The sequence below is a fragment of the Pelodiscus sinensis genome, chromosome 21, assembly GCF_052426305.1.
Source record: "Pelodiscus sinensis isolate ZL-2025 chromosome 21, ASM5242630v1, whole genome shotgun sequence".
Classification (NCBI taxonomy): Eukaryota; Metazoa; Chordata; order Testudines; family Trionychidae; genus Pelodiscus; species Pelodiscus sinensis.
In genome coordinates this window covers 21,448,934-21,463,143 of record NC_143072.1, presented here as the reverse complement: position 1 = coordinate 21,463,143, position 14,210 = coordinate 21,448,934, and the positions used below count along the sequence as shown (strand labels likewise).

The following is a 14,210-nucleotide window of genomic DNA, read 5'->3' as shown; positions in this document are numbered from 1 at the left end:
TATATCCGTGTGGAAATTTCACATGAGCCCGATTGTTTTTAATGGCAGAGTTAATTTGGCACTGGGTAGTTTTTGAAAAGTAAAGGAACTGATTCTGAGCTGGTATAAATGAGCATAGAAAACAATGGAGCTACATTGATTTACGGTAGCTGATGATCTGGTCCATATTCATTTTACTCTTGAATTTACGCTTCTCTCAATCTTACATACAGGCATTACAAGTTTTAGAATTAACTACTTCACTCATGTGGGCCCAGTTTTGGCATGAACTGCAGCTTGGCTGCTTCTATTCTGATACTCCTCAAAACCTACAACTGGAGCCAAATATCCATGTTTCATTGTAAAGCCAACGTAATCCATGTGTTTAAGAATATCTATGTCCTGACCCAGCAACAGCCCCTATTCACATCCACTCTTCTGACAGATTACTCACACTCCTGGAATAAGCAGTATGGGCTGTATGGGGCTGACATGAGCCAGAATACCAGCAAATATTTATGCTGTTTCGGAAGTCCATGTGTGTGTCCCAGTGTGGGGCATTTGCCATAGCTCTAGAACAGGGATGAGCAATGAATTTTGGTACATGGTCATGGACTGGCTCCATCCCCTGGAAGGGGTGGGGTCTAGGGCAGAAGGGGCGGGGCTGGCGACTAGCCTCCCCCAGAGTTGTCTGGGGCCAGAGGCTTTGAATTAAAACTCAGCAAAGGGCAGCCACTCAGGGTTGCTGCAGCTATTTAAAGGGCTCACAGCTCCGGCCTCTGCCAAGGTAGCACCATGACCGGGAGCCATTTAAAATGGATCCTGCTGCCTAAGCCACAGCCTGGAAATTCAGTGGCACAGGCAGCAGGATACAAACAGAAAGCGTCCAGATGCTGTCTGCGGGCCAGATCAAAGTGAGGCAAGCCACATCCAGCCCCCGGGTGGCATCTTGCCCAACCCAGCCCTAGAATTTGGTCTTATGACCAAATTGGACCTATTCAGAAATCGGATCTGATTTTTTATATGTGAACCTATAACAAACAAAACACTTAAAACATCAAACACTTGTATGTAATCATGAGCGTTTATTACACCCTGTGTCCCGATTAATACAAATGTCATATCAAAGCTGGACAATTTGAAATAAACAAGAAGGCTAATTTACCTTGATTAACACATGGTTCAAGTTATGCTTTATTTATTAAAACACTATTTAACATTTGCATCAAACTACCATGATGTACAATTGATGGCCCAGTAACTTTTAATCCTTCATCAGGATGTTTTCTTCCTCCCCAAACTGAAGAATACACATTAAGAACGGCTGAGCAAAGAGGCCCAAGAAAACAGCTCCACAAGACAACCAAGTCAAACTGACTGTTCTTTTAAACTTGTCCTCATTTCCCTCTCAAAACAATCACAAATCCATGGCCACTACTACTGAGAGAGCATTCTAGGGTTTCAGCTACAGTGCATAGTTGTTAATTTCTTAGAGTCTTAAGTATTTTTATCCTGTCCTCCCAGTAGATTTTTCCAATGAAAAATATCTACTTTGCCACAAATCTTAGAATTCATCAGCAAGCTACTGCATTTCAAAAGTGTGGCTAACTATTTCTAATATGTACAGACACAAAGTTACACACACACACACACACACACACACACACACACACACACACACAATATTAAGGCTATTAATGTTTAAATACTTTTTTTACCTTTTGCCAATTCCATAGATTTTTTTAAATAATCAAAATTGTTGATTTGAGCAGCATCCAGAAAAATGAAAGCATGCGTGTTTATTGATCTACATTAGAGATGTGTGCATCTGTCTGAGAGTCCATTTGTTCAAGAACTCCTCCTAAAAGGGAAGAGCTAGGACCACCAAATTTGGGATGCAGCTTCCTCTTCTAACTTAAAGGAAGGCCGGGGTGTGATTGAGCCAAAGTAACGGGAAGTGCCAGGAATGGGACTGTTTTCCATCACATGGAAAGGCGGGGGGAAGGAGGAGGGACAGACAAATAGAGGAGGGATGCAATACTGAGAGTGGCCACTGGGGGCAACAAGCCCACAAAGGTGAGCTATATGCAGAGTAGCCACTGGGAGCAGCTGCACCACCTAGAAAATGGCTAGCAGGGCTGGGACTCTGCCATCTTGCCTGCCACCAGACCAGGTAAGTAACCAAACCCCTCCCTTCCTGGCCCTTGGCCACAGCACACGGAGGTGGGAGGGCATGCTGGCCTAGAGGGTTAGAGACAGCAGGCCTTTGAACCTGGGAGCAGCTGGGGGAGACAGAAGACCCTTGGCAGCCAGGGGAGGGGGAGAACTGGCAGGAGTTAAGGCCCCACTGGCCAGAAGGGGAGAGAGTGCTGCTGGAAGAATCCCCCCCCCCCCACTATGAGTATCTCCTCACTCCTCCCTCCCCACACTCCCAGCCCCCTGTCCTGCCTCCCCCCACATCCCCAAGGGCCTGCCCTGACTCCTGTACCTCCCACAGCCCCAGCCCCATGCCCTAAAGGACCTGGGCAATGCCAGGTAAGTCTTCTAATATAAATACGCTGCCATGGTTTGATACATTGAACAGCGTGGGGAGGTATTGGGCCAGCCTCTACAAGGCTTTATGTCAAGACAGAGTTTAAAAGCAGCAGTGGGAAACAGCATAACTGCGAGGGGGATACAAACAGTTCTGAAAATGAGTTCTCCTGTCGGGTAGCAGCAAAACATGTGTAATCACAGGGAGGGAAGTGGTCACAACCCCGTCAAGACAGTAAAATATGCTTCTGTGGTATCTTGTGTTGGGTCAGAACATTGTTTGGGTAAAGAAAAGGAACATTTTGCAAGATGTTTCCCCGCTTCGCTCCCCTGCCTCCACAAATCTGTAGTCTATTCGGACTTGGATGAAGGTGTTGGAGATACAGGCAGAACACACACTTGGGTAGCACAGGCCAATAAACTGTGGTATGGAGTTGCATAGCTGCTGATTTTGAAGATGAGTTCCTTAAGTGTGGAGTTCTGGGATATATTCCAGTTTGGCTTTGATAGTAGGTTCAATACTCAGGTGATAAGAGAGACATGAAGCCAGATGGTTAAGAAAGTAAGGGAATGACAGATTTAATTTATTTGTGGTAATGCTTAGTAATATTTCTGAAATTTGGAGATTAAACATCATACATATTGAAGATGATCTTCCTGGAGGGGGCCTCTTTTTAGATGTCTTACTTCCACCAAAATGATACGAAGTTGTACACCACAGAATTACAAAGCTTTGGTTTCTTCTTCTTTTCTTCAATTCAAGAACCTCCTGAGACACTTTCAGGATTAAACCCAGAGAGAATGCAGACTGGATTTACTTCTAAGGCCAGGTCTACTGTAAAGGGGAAGGTCGAATCAAGATATACAGTTCCAGCTATGTTAATTGTGTAGCTGGAGTCAACATACCTTGATCTGAGTTTTCCCACCATCCTCACAGTGGGAGCCTGATGGGAGCAAACACTCCCATTGGCCTTCCTTACTCTCACAGGAGTACTGGTCTCCAACAGAGGCACCCTCTCAGTTTGATTTAGCAGATCTTTACTAGACCCACTAAATCAAACTCTGGAAGATCAATCGTGGCAGCATCGATCACCCCTGGAGTGAAGATATGGTCTTAGTCTGTTTTTTGAATTCCAATTAAATAAGCCCCTTTTTAGTTATAGTATCTCCTATAATCCTCACCAGACAAGTTTTACATGCAGTGTAATTCTTTCTATTAAATGAAAAATCATTGCTTACCTATGGGGAGTCAAACGATTAGTAGGGAAAGAAATTTACTCGAATAAGATGGAGCAAAGGAAGTGTTGAAATTTCCCAAAAACCTACTCCACATACTACATTCTTATTGGTAGTAAGCTAATTAACCAACATGAAGAGGCAGTTAAATTCAAACCACTGCTCCTGAACCACAATGTCGATATTTTTCAAGCCTTGCTGTTTTCAACAACTTTATTTGTTGTTCTTAAAAAGAAATTCCCCAGTTAAGTTTCCCCGAATAAGTTAATCATCAAGCACTTTTAGCAGCCCATTTCTCCTGCATTATTTTGCACCTCTACTCCCAACATATACAGTAGATGCCAAATGCAAAAAGTTGTGTCTTTTCAAGTACTGCATAGCGTATCATAATATCAGACTAACAGGCTCGTCTTCAGAGGCAACAGCTCATGCTGAAAAACAAAGTCAGAGTAAAGACTGGAAAAGCAGATAATTGTTTTAGTTTGAAATAATTAGGGCTCAATATATGCTAGATAACATGGCATCTACGAGAGATTCCAAGGTCAAGATGAATTATGCAGATTCATAAAGGAAGTTCCCTTCATTAGAAAAATGCAAACAACAAAAAAGTAGCTGGCTGCATTTACGTTAGAGCTGTAATAGGTGGCTAATCAATTTGTTTAATAAAACTCAGATTTTATACACTACATGGACAAAGGGAAAAAAAACCTTAGTTAATCTGTGAGGCATTATCAGTGCTTCCCAACAATCCAGCAAGGTATTTTTCTGCCCACTTACTTCGATCAATAGGGGAAACTTTTGTAGAGAAATTCCAATTTAAACTTCTTTAACTATTAACCCAAGACCACCATCACATTTCAATAAACAGCATTTAAGTAACCAGAGGAATTTCAGGTCCGTTGGAAGTGCAGTCAAGCATTCAAAGGGGTACACAGTTTAATCTGTTTTACTGCAGGCCCAACATTAATTTTCTTGTTATTAATGGATGGAAAAGCTCTTTCCTAGCCAAGGAGGGGGTAATTATTTAAAATTTAGATGTGTTGCACTTCACAGCTCTCAGTTGCTCAGCTGGCAGAAGTAACGCCTTTGGAAAGCAAATCAATTATTTACTAAATTAAAGAGACAAAAACAGATATTTATAAAACATCAGCTTTTTTTAAAGTGAGTTAAAGTTTATGATTTTAATTTCCCATCTGAAAAAAACTGTTTCTTATTCCTATGCTTGCATAATTAATAACATCTTTTTTTGTAAGTGTAAGAATAAAATAACCTTGAAGTGCCATCAGTTAGTGGGAGCAGTGAAGTAGGAATCAGGATTTCTGGATTCTATTCTTCATTGCCACTGATTCACTTTGTCACCTTGAGCAAGTCACAACTTCCCTGTGTCTCAGTTTTTCCATCTGTAAAACTGGCAATTCACTCTCCTGCAAGTTCAAAGTTCCTTTAGCCCCCTCTCTCTTCCAGTCAGACCCTCTTCCAAGATCTGTGACAGGAATCCTCTCTCTTACCTAATCAAATTTAATCTCATCTCCAAGTATACCTTTCAATTCATTTCCCTATATTCCTCCTGTTGCTCCCTATCACTTTTTTTTCTGCTCCTCTTTTCTCCTCACTGCATTGTTGGCTTCATGAATGGTATGCGGAATGTTCCCCCATGGCCCGTTCACCAAGAACCCCTCTTTCTCCTCCTTCAAACCAATTTCTTCCAGGAAGCCCAAAAAATATTTTCTCCTCAGTAGCAATCCTTCTCCAACCTCAACTGCTTTTTTGCATCTTTTCTGTCTTAGGCTATATCTCCACTTACAGGAAGTTTAATGCTTCTGTGATCAGTCTTCTGTAGTTCAATTTAGTGGGTCTAATAAAGACCCAATAAATCAAACTCAGAGGGCACCCATATTGGTGCCAGTACTCCTCCTCCTTGTAAGGAGTGAAGTGAAGTCGACAGGAGCATTTGCTGTGAAGACCACGTGGAAACTCAAATTAAGGTACGTCAACTCCAGCTACATGAGTAGCATAGCTGGAGCTGCATATCTTAATTCAACCTTCCCCTGTGGTGTCGACCTGCCCTCACACTACAAACTAACTTGTGAAGATGTCCCATTCTAAACTTGTAAACTCACTGAAAATTTACAATTTTGTACCCAATAATTATGAATACTAATTAAAGCAAAATATATACAATTCAAAATTTAGTTCTAGTGGCAAACTGAAACAGTGTTTACCTACTGCAACAATACTATTTAACTTAACAATAACACTTCCAGCTCTTAGTTAAGATTTTGTGTTGAAAAATCAATTTTAAATGTTGTTTCTGTTGAAGCCACACAAATGGTAAGTAGATACTAGCAGCCTAAGCCCAGCAGGTACCTCTACAGCAAATGTACAAGGGCCTGTATGGAAAGGTTTCGGGGTGGGGGGGGGAGAAGAGGGCTGGAATGCCATCCTCAGGGGCCAGATTCAAGCATGCTGGGGGCCATATCTGGTCCCTGGGCTATGGGTTTCCCAGCCCTGCCCGAATCTATGTACTTTTCAGAAACTGTAGCCCCAATTAGTACTTTAATACTCCTGTGTTTAAGTCTCTCCTATAAAACAAATCAGACTATAGGATAATTTCCTCATCTTTCCTAGCTACCCACAGCCACCTACTGGATTTTTTGTGGTGAAAATCATAGAATCATAGAACACTAGAACTTGACGGGACCTTGAGAGATCATCAAGTCCAGTCTCCTGCCCTAATGGCAGGACTACGCACCAACTAAGACATCTATCAGGGATGATGATCCAACCTGCTCTTAAATATGTCCAGTGATGGAGATTCCACAACCTTCCTAGGCAATTTATTCCAGGGTTTAACCACCCTGACAGTTAGGAAGTTTTTCCTAATGTCCAACCTAAACCTCCCTTGCTGCAATTGAAGCCCATTGCTTCTTGCCCCATCATCAGAGGCCAAGGAGAAGAATATTTCTCCCTCCTCCTTGTAACACCCTTTTAGATACTTGAAAACTGCTATTCTGTCCCCTCTCAGTCTTCTCTTTTCTAAACTAAACAAGCCCAGTTCTTTCAGTCTTCCTTCATAGGTCATGTTCTCTAGACCTCTAATCATTTTTGTTGCTCTTCTCTGGACTTCTCCAGTTTCTCCACGTCTTTCTTGAAATGTGGCGTCCAGAACTGAACACAATACTCCAACTGAACCCTAATCAGTGCAGAGTAAAAGGGAAGAATGACTTGTGTCTTGCTCACAACACTCCTGTTAATACATCCCAGAATCATGTTTGCTTTTTTTACAGCAGTGTCACACTCTTGACTCATATTCAGCTTGTGGTTCACTATGACCCCTAGATCTCTTTCTGCAGTTCTACTTCCTACAGTCACTTCCCATTCTGTGTGTGTGAAACGGATTGTTCCTTCCTAAGCGGAGTACTTTGCATTTGTCCTTATTAAACTTCATCCTATTCATCTCAGCCCATTTCTCCAGTTTGTCCAGATCATTTTGAGTTATGACCCTATCTTCCAAAGCACTTGCAACCCCTCACAGCTTGGTATCATCTGCAAACTTAATAAGCATACTCTCTATGCCAATATCTAAATTGTTGATAAAGATATTGAACAGAACTGGTCCCAAAACAGACCCCCACAGAACTCCACTTGTTATGCCTTTCCAGCATGACTGTGAACCATTAATAACTCCTCTCTGTGGGTATGTCTACACCTGCACCCTATTTTGAACTAGGGATGCAAATGTAGGCATTTGAAATAGTAAATGAAGCCGGGATTTAAATACCCTGCACTTCATTAGCATAATCTTGGCCGTGCGCGGTTTCAGAACCCAGCTGATTCAAAAGTGAAGTGCACTCCGGGCCGCATTAGTTCAAATCAAACCCTTTGGCTAGAACTAACGTTACTCCTCAAAAAATTTAAATCCCGGCTTCATTTACTATTTCGAATGCCTACATTTGCATCCCTAGTTTGAACTAGGGTGCAAGTGTAGACATACCCTAAGAACCGTTATCTGGCCAGTTATATACCCACCTTATAGTAGCCCCATCTAGGTTGCATAAATGTTGCATAAATGTTAGCAAAGAGAACACCTTTCACTTTTACCCTGTTCCTATATCAAATGCTGTTTATGGATATGACTGTATGAAGGGTGCTCATACCTACGAATCAGCTAACACACAGACATTGCCTTCCATGTTTTCAGCAGCATTAAACAAACAAAAGCCTCAGTGCTCTCCAGCAGATTTCAGTTATGCATCCATGATATTCCCAAACTTACCAGCTCAGGTCCAGCAGACAATAGCAAAAATCTTAAAACAGGATGCTCTGTGCGCCATTGCAACAATACTGCAACACACCTTGCTTTTATGACATTTAAAAAACCAATCTGATTCTGGGCCAGATTGTCACCCAGATGCTGCATGGATGCTCGAGAGAAAGCAAGAGGGGAGGGAATAAGGAACTCCTGAACCAGCTCTCCTGGACAGCAGCCAGATAAAACTGCAATCCCGTCCTGTCTGGAATGCAGGGACTGCTCCATCTGTGCACCACAGAGGAACAGACGTCACAAAACATGGTTGATTCTGTTCCTGGTGTGCAAACTGCCACTACTAGTGACAAGGCCACTGGACTGGGAGCAGGTTTTAGTCACAGCTCTGCCTTATGTCTCTGTGAACTTGGAGAGGTTACCGAGGCCTACACTCCCAAAACTGGACATTCATTTTGGATGCCCACAGTAGGATTCCCACTGCAGGAGATGATTTTCACAGAAGCACAGAAATGTGGGGAGGGAAGTGTAGCCAGACAGAAACCCCCCCTTGTAACATCCATTTTTGCTTGCCTGGAGCATACAGGGCACACAGAGCAGAAGGCCCAGGCTGCTGTGACCATGAATGGCTGTAAACAGAGATATGCCAATTGCTAACCAAGAGGCTGCCAAGGAGTGCCCTTGACTCAAACCCATATTGATACGAACACACATCCATCCGCGGGGGGAGGAATCTCTCGCCCAGTAAAAAAAAATGTCTAGTATTCACAATTTAGTTATCTCTCTTGCAAGTGTAAATTAACTTGAAACTTGCTTGTAAGAACTGGCGCCACAAAACGGACCAGTACAATTCGGCATCTTAGATAAGAAAGAGGATACGGGCCCCCAGGGGTATAAAGATGGGTCCAGCAGCACATTTACTCTGAGTGTCAATCTACCATCTATCTGCTGGTCGGGTTAGGTGTTTGATCTCCCGAGGTTCCAGAGGGGACGCCCACCTCGTATTCGTCTTTCCTAGGAATTGAGAGACCGGCCCTGGCCTGACACGCTGGAGTCGAGAGGCACAGAAAGGGGTAAAAATTGTACCTGGATGTGGTCCTTTGTTTAAGTATATATATACATAGTGTTAGCGCTCTTTAAAGATTAAGCTGTCATTTGGTACCATTATTTCTATTTTCTATCTTTACCTTTTTCCTGTAACCATTTTAAGATCTATATTTTGCTAATAATTATGAAATACAGCAACAGCCATTGTAACCATATGATTTATAAGTTCCTTTAATAAACCTGTAACTGTTTAAGTTTTAACCTGACTCCTTCAGTTGCTGTAATAGAACCAAGCACAATTTAAAAGAACTTCAGCCGGTCATAAAGGGACAGACATAGGGTGAGCTTGGGCGTTTGGATCTGTGTCACTCCCAGGTGACAAGATCCGTTGGGGCACCTTTCCAGCCTTTCCCAGGCTGCCCGCTGCGAAGGAACTTTGTGTTCTAGCAGTTAAAATCTAAGATGTAATAAGCTCTTCCTATATAACAGGGCGTCTGTTGGCCTGCTGGCCACCCTCTGCGACGGGACCCCGGTCCTAGCAGTAAAGACACGGACGTTAAACCTTTTCTCAGAAACATACACACACACACACACACTGCCCTGACTGTCGGCTGACAGGAAGAACATAAGAACGGCCATATGAGTCAGACCAATGGTCCATCTAGCCCAGTATCTTGTCTGCCAACAATGGCCAGTGCCAGATGCCCCAGAGGAAGGGAACACAACAGATAATCCTCAGATGATCCCTCTCCTGTCACCCATTTCCAGACAAAGGGAAGGGAAAGGACCTGAGGAGTCCATCTAATCCAATCCCTCAAGCTGAGGCAGGACCAAGAATACCTAAAACCATCTCTGCCAGGTATTGGTCTTATTTGTTCTTTGAAACCTTCAAAGGTTGTGATTCCACAATATTGCATAGAGGATAAGCTTCAGCTATTCCCACTAAAGACAACTGATGCTGTAGGTGTCTCAGCACCTAAAATCTAGTTGGACACCTAAAAACTGAGGCACCCAAAAATTAGAGGGTGCTTTTTAAAAAGTAAACAAACTTCTCCATGCCTCAATAAAGTGGGGATAATGAGACCTACCTTCCTTTGAAATGGACTTTGAGATCGGTGTATGAAAACAGAGTTGTAACAATAAATGAAACATTTAGCTCACAAAGTGTTCCCCTGTGGGCAAATCAGAAGAGACACATTTGTGTTATTTTAAGGTGTTAGTATGAACAAATTAAGGAAACCACTAGAACACTTTGGGTGGCTAAAATGCCTGATTCCTATAATTTCCTCAGAGGGCGAAGGAGCCAGACCTTGTCCATCAATGTGAGCCAGCAATTCTTCTGCAGAGATGGAAGACTAGCCCCACTTATTAGCAAAAAAGAAAACGGAATTCAAATGATACACATCTATGTGTTGGTAACCGCAGTGAATAGCTGGCATCCCCACTATCAAGTCATCAGGAATGTTGCCATTTTGTGATGATCGTTGAAAGACAAGCGGCCCAGGAACCTGGTACAAACCAGGTTCACAAATTAATTCCACCAGCAGTCTTCAAATGATATTTCCACCTTTTGCACGTTCAGATTCAATCTTTCTGCCAGGTTCCATAACAGCCAGAAAGTGCAAGAAGTAGCCAGCATAACCTGAAACATGGGTGGTATAGCTGGGGACAGGATATATCCCTAGTTTATGGTGATTCTATGCACTCCAGCCACAGCCTTCATCAATGGAACTCCTAAGGAAACTCCACCATAAACTAAAACTAGGCTTCTCTTATGGGAACCTCAAGGGAGAGCCAGTGGTACAAAATGCACCATCTTTTGTCAGCCACAGGGAATTTAACCTATTTATTGCATCTATTGTAAGGGTTAAAACAAAAAGAAACAAACAAACACCTCCCCCCGAAACCTTGTAAACCCAAATGCTAGATAAATGAACATGCCAAAACTCATTATTTGAATTTCATGGAATGAAATCAGACTAAGGACAACAAAATGAATGCAAATTACTGTAAAAATGCTGTTCACAAGCTAAATGCCATTATGCATCTAAAAAGTAGTCTACAAACCAGTAATTAAGGGCCAGTGATTAAGACTCCTCAAATGTCACTAGCCCAAAGAGCCCAGTTTAAGTTCCTTAAGGACAATTTCCATACAAAATGCTGAAGGATAGCTTTTGGCTTTAATGTGGGCTTTCTACCACAACACAGTGAGCAAATACAGAAGCACAGCTAATCCAAGGAGAAACATTCATTGCTGTGCTTCAAAATTCCCCAAAATCCTAATTGAGGATTATAACATGGACCAAGAAAGAGTAATAGATGCCATAATCTGTTTTCACCAGCTGCTGTGTGCAACAGAAAATACAAACATTTTCCCACTCAAAAATGTTTCCCCTTTCCAAATGACAATTTTCTGATGAACTGAGTTCAATGTCAGAAGTGCTTTCCACAAAAAAACAGATATTGCTATGTACATTGAAGGTTCACATTCAGAAACTAGAACTGGAAGACAATTTTATTGGTTTTATCCAGGCCTAATAATACCATTTACATTAGCAAGAAGAGGGCCAACTGCTCAAGGTACAAAGGATGATACACTTGCTTACTGTCACATTTACCAGTCTGGTGTCATTTACAGCACAGATACTGAGCAACAAATGATAGAACATCTTTCATCTTATATCACTATTATTTATATAAACACTTAATCAACATGATTTTCAACCTCCACACATAATTGTTTTCATCCACTCCAAAAACGCTACTAAGAGGTTAATTAAAATATATCATAGAATCATAGAACACTAGAACTGAAAGGGACCTTGAGAGGTCATCAAGCCCAGTCCCCTGACCTCACAGCAGGACCCAGTACCATTTAGACCATTCCTGATATATGTCTGTCTAACCTGCTCTTAAATATCTCCAGAGATGGAGATTCTACAAACTCCCTATGGGTTCTCCTTTAGCATTACAAGATAATATGGCCCTTTCAGCTGCACTGTTTATAAAGTGCAGTTAATAGGATTACGCCTATTAATGTTTCCATTGACCTACTATGTAGAGGAAAAATCAGCTAATTTCTCACAAGCATTGGTGGACGTAATTTAAAAATCTATTTTATTTATATTTTAGATCTGCCTGGACTCAGATTTCAAAACATGTATCTTATGTTTGTCTCAGGAAGTGAATTACCTTTGGCTTTATAAAACTTACCGGTCAGTGGATTAGAATACTTTTAGCAACTAATATATAACTTTATCACAAGCAAAAACTCTAATATTTGCTTTTATATGTGGCCAAGTAAAGACAATGTACTAAAATAATAAGATGGTCTACTGCTTAAGGACCATGTACTCTAATATTACTCTTAAAAGCACATATAACAATTTCTGAATTCTAAACAAACATGGATAATTTACGTCCCAGTTGGTTTCAATTATCACAGTTCATAAAAGGCCTTTATACGTCAGAGCTGTGAAAATGAACTGAGGAATTTTGTATCGTTTCACAAACTAAAATCCATAAGAATTTTTCCTTTGTGGCCCCCTCAGAATTCCTTTCAGCATGCCCAGTTCATTAATGGAATTGAAAAGTACAGAGCCCATGATGCTTATCAGTTGCGTGATTTACAGGCATTATACTTTGAAAAATCTCGCCAATCGTGACTGTTTAAAGCCTGAAGGGACTACCTCACACCACCCATATCGAGTCTTGTCCAGATCACAGTACTAAGCCATCACGCTCCTTGCCAACATCATAAATACTGCCATTAAAATATTTGTTTTAATTCCGACCTCAGAGTCACAGCTAATAAACAAGAAAGGCAATGAGAAATTGAAAAACAAACTCAATGCAGCTGTTGGACTGAACGTTTCACAACTGTGTTTAACGGCATCCTTTAATTTCACTTCTATGAATAGAAACCATACAGCACAGATTGCATGCCAGAGAGTCAACCAAGCAGTATTTTCTCTCCAGTTCATTTTGCAGTGTTATTCCGTCATGTGAATTTTACTGTATTTTTAACTTTACCCTGGAGATCATTCTCTGCTCTGGTTTGCAACACAATGTTAAACTATTTGCTGGCTGTTTCCCATTTCTAGCAATGGATGGATTTGCATAATTTTTCTATGATCTTTCAGTCTAACTCTCATTAAAAGGCACACAACATTTTTTTTTAGAACATTCATGTATAAAGCACGTACGCTCTGCTGTTTCACAAAGAATGCTTCATAGGATCACACAGAATTAGGTATATGGAAGGAGTAAAGTGGCCTGCTTATGTTATTTTACAGACTTCCCCAAACTTAGTGCAATACATTTTAACAAGTAGTATTGTTCTTAATGGGTCTATTATATAACCTATGAAAATAGCTTGCCAGAATGCGCATGGCAACTAAAGGCTAAGTAGTTACAGCATTAGGGACCCTAAAAGGTCTTGAAAGAAATCCATTCAGAAATGCTGCACAGAGAGGCAGTTGGGAGGTGTGTGGGAACTTAGCCAAACACTGAAGGTTTGAAGCAGTTTAAAAATCAGATGGTGATAAAGTTAGGAAAAAGCCATAAAACTTGCATTTGGAACTTATTTGAAAAAATGTCCTCGGTGCAAATGGCATTATTACTATTTTGATTAGAATAAAATAATGCAAGTTTATGGATTTTCTAAATTTGTAAAAACCTGATTTCCCATTTACAGTTCAGAGCACTTCCCAGATTTAGTGGAGGAAACAATTAGGAGTAGAAACCTATAAGCTCTGCATTAACTTCTCAATGCTGGCTGCTTACAGCGAGATCACTGGGGAAAAGAAGCATGACATTACTACCCTCCAAATTTCAACACTGTATTTTACCATATGCTCATTAAACTTGAAAACCACTTCTCTTTTACACTTAGGGCATGTCTACACAGCAGTTGAGCTACATCAATTGCATAGCCTAGAGTCAAAATAGCTTATTTCGGCTTTTGGCGTAGTCTAACCAGCAGGAAGTCCGAGAAAAAGCGCTCTTCCTCCGACTTCCCTTACTCCTCGTACAATGATGGTTACAGCGGTCAGAGTAAGAAGTTCTCCAGCTCGACATTATTTTGAAATAACGGCTTGCTGTGTAGATGTGGACTACGTGATTTCAGAATAACGTCAGTTATTCCAGAATA

General features: G+C 41.4%; 1 protein-coding gene across 11 annotated transcripts in view; it reads right to left on the bottom strand.

The window, feature by feature from the left end:
- Positions 1 to 14,210, bottom strand: part of BCAS3 (BCAS3 microtubule associated cell migration factor) — a 590,230-nt gene that overhangs the window by 421,940 nt on the left and 154,080 nt on the right. The window lies entirely within an intron of this gene.